Below are 6005 nucleotides of genomic sequence, written 5' to 3' on the forward strand. Positions count from 1 at the left end.
GATTCACGTCGTGCCGCGTACGTTAAATCAAGTCGCGTTATTGGGAGGTCTAACCCTAGTCTTTATTTGCTTTCGTTTTAGTTTATTTTTTAGTTTTTTTAATTGTATTATTTTTGTAGTGTTAAGTTTTTATTTCTAGGAGCATGGAAAGCAAAGGTATGGGAAGGATGCATCAGCAAACCAAATGGTTGGAACTAAGTGTGAGGTACCCGCACGAAGGACCAAGCTTGGGAGAAGTCTGAGTAAACTATGAACTGCTAGTGCTTCGGCCTTTGGCCTACCAGGGAGTTTCTTTTACCCTCTTGTATGTATGGGTGTGCATTGGGGACAATGCACAATTTTAAGTGTGGGGTGAGGAGATTATCTGGGTGACTTTTCATGCTACTTTAGCTGTGTTCATTTAATTAAATAATTTTTTTTTAAAAGATTGGACTTTTCCTGATGACGAATCTTCTAGGCAGTTTTCTTGAGGGAAGTAAGTCTAAAGAAAATACCAAAAAGAATTTTGTTTTGTGTTAGGTAGTGTAGCAATTACCCCTTGGTTTTTCTTTAAACCACGGTTCTTTTCCAAGGGTTTTATTTGAACCGGGTGTAGTTAGTTTGTTTTTTCTAAGGAATAAGAGTCATTGTGTTGTGCTTTGAATTGAAGCAATATCTCTTGACTTGGTTATGCCTTGAGAACAGTGAGTACTTTGGTTGTGATGCTTAGGCTCAGTTTTTGACTTTTGTAGAAGTACCTTAAATTATATGATTTTAACTTTGCTTAACTGCTTTGACTAGAGTGTCTTGATGAATCCAATCCTGAGTGAGTTATGTGCCATGTGTGTGTGAGGTTTAGGTGTTATTTTGTGCAGTGCATTTGATGCCTAGAACTTGCCCCGTGTGTTTGCAAAGCGAAATAGTAGTGTTGTTCAGTCTTGGAAGTGATATAGGCGTTTCCTTGTTGAGCCAGATATGTATATTTTACCCACCTAATTGTTATGTATCATAGTTAACCCCCTTGAGCCTGTAATCTTGTTTCTTTGGCAACCACATTACAAGCCTTACCCATTTGTTTGAATTAACCATCTATTTGAACCTTCTAACCTCTCATGAGCACTTGAATTGTGATGATTTAGGTAAATGTTAAAGTGTGGGGTGGTTGGTTTGGCTTTTGAGTGGAACTAATGAAATCAGGAGAAAGGTGCAATGTTTTGAACAAGTAAGAGCCACTTGAATTGAAAACAAAAGATAGTTGTATTGCTGTGAAAAAAAAAAGTATTTCTTTAATAAGTGGTGACTCTTGCTGTAATTGTGCTTAAAGAAGTGGGGGGCTAATATATATTGATGTGAAGGTGGAGTTATGGTTTGACATAAGTATGGGATTTTACATGTTAAAGTGTATGTATTAAAGTGCTTAGGGAGGTGTAGTCACTCTTATATCTAAATGTATCCTACCCGTCCCGCAGCCTACATTACAACCAAATAAAGTCCTACTTGATCGTAGACTGAATGAGCTCGATTAGTAGAGTAGTACACTACGGGCAAGCCTATGGTGCATCTTTGTGGCATATGAATGTTATTTCTGAGAGTGAGTGAATTCTTTCTATCTTGAGTTCCTAAGTGTTCTTAAATTTTATTGTGTGGAACTACTCTCTTTTGTTGTGTGAGGGCACTTGATTCATGAAGGAAATGTAATTTCAGTGACCTCTATGTTAGAGTAAGTGGGTGAGTTGCGAATAATGCGTGGTACTTGTGAGTCAAATCTTGAGGTGAAGATGTTACACTCTTGTGCTTAGTCTATTTTAAATATTCTTGGTATGATGAGTTAGGAGAATTGTTTAAAAAGGTCGTGTCTATATAAAGTGTAGTTTGATTGCTCGAGGACGAGCAATGGTTTAAGTGTGGGGTGTTGATGATAGGCTATAATTGCGTATTTTAGTCATTTGTTACACTCTAATTTACTCCACTTTAATTGAGTTTGAGCTCAAATGATAGTAAATTGCACTTAGTACGTGTTTTATGCCTTGCAGGAAGTGATCCTAAGCTCAAAAGCTAATTTGGAGCTAAATTGATCAATTTGGAGCTTTGAAGTCTGAGTAAAAGCCCAATACATTAAGTCGGGATCGTGTTCGGAGGTCGTGTAATAAGTCCGGATGTTAAAAAAGGACGAAATAAGTTCACTCTGAGAAAATTACACTGCCGCGCCGCATGGGGCGCTGCAAGGCGCGGCTCAGCAGTGTAAAATGCTGCCTAATGCGAAAAGTTGAGGCTGCTGATAAAATGCACTAACGCGCCGCATGGTGCGGCGCAGCCTGCGGCGTGGCTGTTCAACTTTTACAGAGCGAAGTTCTAGTTCGCGCAGGAAAGGTTTTTTTTTGTCTGGGCCCAACCCTACTTGGTATAAATACATGTAAAAATGCTATTTTGAGGAGGTTGGACATACTATTGACATATCTTAGACCTAGGGAGGCTATTGTGGAGATGAGACACTACTTTAGGGTTAGACAACACCCTTGGAGGCAAGAACAGGCTAGGAGCAAGGCGGGAAATTCTTCTACGAGTTTTTCCTTCCTCTTCCTATTTTTCATTGTTGGTTATGACTTTTAGTATTGTATTTTTACATGCTATTATGAATAGCTAATTTGTTATCTAGGATTTTGATGGAACCTTTTGTAGGATAAATTCTTGTTATTTTTATATAATTGAGCCATAGTATTTTCTCTATTTGTTCAACTACGTGTTTGTTGTAGTTAATTGACAGGATCCTCAATTAGCTGTGCCTATTTAGTGTGCATAACTCGGGAGAGAGTGCATATTTAGGTAGTTGTTGAACAACACCACTCCCAAAGTATAAGAGGGATCTATAACTGCGGGTTTAAAGGCGAGATTATGGATAACGAAGCCTTGGGTGCAATCTAAAGTGAGCTGTAATAAACAAAGCCAGCTAGCGTAACTCGGGAGAGTGCGTCTAGTAAATTGTGGTAATTACTCGGGAGAGAGTTACGACAGTCAGAGCGCTCATGATCGGTAGAGATACTTAGGCAAATTTATAGAAAACGTAGCGGGAAGGATTCCGACAATTGGGGAAATCATAACTCTAGACCTCCTTAATCTTTACTCCAATCATTATCCTTGTTAATTGATAGTTTTACGGTTTTCTAGATTTGTTAGTTAAGTAGATAAAAATAAATATTATAATCTTTATAATTAGAAAATTGTTTGGACTTGTGTTTCTTAGCGATATTGAACAACTATAGCTAAGCCTTAGTTCTCTGTGGGATTCGACTCTGGACTTGTAAACAGGATTATATTTGCAGCGATCGCTTATCCTTTTTAGGACTAGAGTTGGGCGTGATCATCCGCTTACACCTGTGGCCCTTTCTTGCCTGTTTCAGGATGTTCTGGTTCGATTTCGAGTAAGATCTTCCTATTTCGCCTTAAACCTATGGATTTCTAAGCCTACTTCTTCATTTCTGTGTTGTTTTTCTCGAAACCCTAATTTCATCCTTTGAACCTCCCAGATTTGTGCAAGATCTGAGATGGATTGAACCTATTTTACATAAGTTTTACAAAAATCTTTTGATTTTCGAACGGCTTCCCATTTTCCTAAACTAGGGTTTCTTGAAAATCTCTTTCTTCAAAACGTTTTGCTAATTTTCAGTATTTAATCTTCTACTTTTATGTGTTTTCTGACTGATTTCGAAGAGTTTGCTTGGACCCTAACTAGTTTATGCTAAAGCCCTAATTTTCTTATGTTTTTGCTTTGATTCTGAGTCTTTCCGAGCTACTTGTTGTATTGTTTGTGCTGTGCTTTGACTCTCATGAGTTCCCCCTTTAGTCTAATTCAGTATCTTGTGACTTTTACCTTAGTTCATCTCTACTGGGGTTTCTGAGTCGATCCCTTGGCTAATTTATGTGTGTTTATGAAGTTTTATTTAGCTTACTCGTCTATTTGTGGAAAACTGATATTTTTCCTCTCTTTAGATCAGTACTACTTTGGATTTTGATTTATTGATTTTCCTGGTTAAAATTTATGTGTTGATTCTTGATTTATTCCCTTGTTTACGACTTTAATTATTCCACTTACCTTAATGCCTGTAATGTTACTGATTCTTCACGATTATTTCCTTAATTAATCTCCTATCTGTATACCCCTTTACTTAGGCCTGATTTGATTTTCTTTCCTTAAGTGACTCATGTCCTTTAACCGTTGAGTAGTTGTCCTTAATTAAAGGAAGACTACATTGATTTCGTGTGTGATTGATTTTGTAATTCCCCTGATTCCTGAGTTCTGATTTCTTTACCTTACTCTGCTCCGCTCCTAAACTACTATATATACTCTCCTTTACTTTAAAAAAAATGAACATTGGTTCACCATTATTCTTACATTCTAAAATGTTTTCTCTGTTCTTCCTGCTACTTGTGATCTTCATTAGTCTTGCCAGCCGTAAGCCAAGGCTAGAAATTGCACAACACCTGTCTTACCTCTTGTGTTCTCTTTCCCTAACTGGTGCCTTAGTTCATCAGTCACGAGTTAATTTTCTGCTCCTGTCTACTGTCTATCCAGCATGCCTAATATTTCCTTGTTCAATATGTGATTAGCATGCCTCAACTTTACTTGCTTGTCTACTGTTTATCTAGCATGCCTAATACTGCCTTGTTCAATATGTGGTTAGCATGTCTCAACTATACTTGTCCGTCTACTGTTTGTCTAGCATGTCTAAATCTTGTTTTGCTCAGTGTGCGGTTGGCATGTCTACATTATGAATGATTGGTGGTGTTTTACCTAGTCTGTTCATCTAAGTCCTTTCATACTCTGCTTTGCTAAGTCATCTAGTCTCTCAAGGCAACTCTAGTTGTGTGTTTGAGGTTTATGTGTTCTCAACATCTTTGCTCCATGTCTCAATCACCTACCCTTGTAACTAACTTAAGTAATTCTATACATCTGTTTGCTTTTGTGCTCCACTATACACTAAGGTGTATTCTATGTATCCCCAACCCCTCTCTCCTTGTTTGGAACCTGCTTGCCAAGTGTTTCTGAATATGGTTGTTCTGTGATTTGTGTTTTGATTTCAAAGTGCTTTCATACTTTTCTCAAGCTGTTTTACTACCAAACTATTACTGTTTTTTTCAGAAAATATATTCACTCCTAAGATTCCTCTCTATACTGTTTACCAAAACCATTTCAAATCTTGTCAAGCACTCTCACTTATTCTTAGGTTATTAAGTCCGGCCCCTCTGGTATGTGTACTGCTTAGAGGTCCTTGAGATCTCTCCGAACTCTGGTATATCAGGGCTGGCTCTTCCACACTGCACATTGTAGACATGTGATTTTTGACCCTCCCAAGATTACTCATATTTTAGTACGTAAATATTTAATTTAGGCCTAATAGCTTTATTTCAGCTAATTTTGACTCTTCTACTTCATTTTATTACAAGAAAATAAAAATTACAAAAATAGTTTCATTAATGTTTTATAGTCATTTTTAATCTTGAAAAATACCAAAAATAGTTTGTTTTAATGGCCAGTCTTATTTTAACAGTTATTTTACTTAAGAATGACTAATTAATAAATGAGATCGTATTTTAGTCTCGTTCGCGAGAAAAAAGATAATTTTGGGCTCAAACAGTTCACTTTTAGGCCTAATTTTCGGACCTAGCCCATAATAACCCAAGACCAATACCCCTAAAACCCTAAACTTTGACTATAAAAGGACCTACACCCTAATGACCTATGACCCTAGACTCTACCCACACTAGTCCGCCGTTCCATCCAGAGGTGACAAACCTAAATCCCTAAGAAAAGAGCTGAAAATACAGAAAAGATACAAGACAAAAAGACTAGACCTAAGAGCTGAAGAAAACCAGCGGCTGAACATCCAAAACGAGACCACCCCCCCNCCCCCACCTCTCGAGTCTACTCGTCTTACCTTACTTAAAACTTAAACGTAGGACCTAACCTAACACACACGCACCCGCCCGCGTCGAGACGACAAACCGTAACTCCCTTTCCCCCTACCTCG

The sequence above is a fragment of the Nicotiana attenuata genome, chromosome 5 (assembly GCF_001879085.1).
Source record: "Nicotiana attenuata strain UT chromosome 5, NIATTr2, whole genome shotgun sequence".
NCBI lineage: Eukaryota > Viridiplantae > Streptophyta > Magnoliopsida > Solanales > Solanaceae > Nicotiana > Nicotiana attenuata.